The sequence below is a fragment of the Rhea americana genome, unplaced genomic scaffold, assembly GCF_003343005.1.
Source record: "Rhea americana isolate MKP2758 unplaced genomic scaffold, rheAme1 scaffold_25, whole genome shotgun sequence".
Taxonomy (NCBI): domain Eukaryota; kingdom Metazoa; phylum Chordata; class Aves; order Rheiformes; family Rheidae; genus Rhea; species Rhea americana.
This window is the reverse complement of record NW_028186368.1, coordinates 1,808,902-1,809,298: the sequence shown is the minus strand read 5'-3', so window position 1 is coordinate 1,809,298 and position 397 is coordinate 1,808,902.

Here is a 397-nt window from a genome sequence, read left to right as displayed (position 1 = left end):
TTTTGTTTGTTTGTTTGGGTTTTTTTTTTTTTGGATACTTTATTTTCATGTTTTCATCTAGAGCATTCAGAGAGAAGTTAAATAAGGCAACAATGCTCTCTGACAATCCCAGGGGGTTCCAAGATACATGCGAATGGCGAGCTTTGATAAACTCCCTCCGCYGCTTGGGTTTGTTCAGCCTCCTGGAAAAGCAGAGGACCGGAATCAAAGGCCTTGCCGATCCGCATTCCCCCCCGAGCCTCGGGAGGCCTCTCGAGGGGCCTCTCGCCAGCTGAAAAATGCAGACTGTTGTACAGCATGTCTAACTAGCTGGGCGTTTTTAGAAGCATTTCTCTACATTTAAGGAATAAAGATAATCCTCCTTTAGAGCACTGTTGGGCCTGTAAGGGTTACAAAA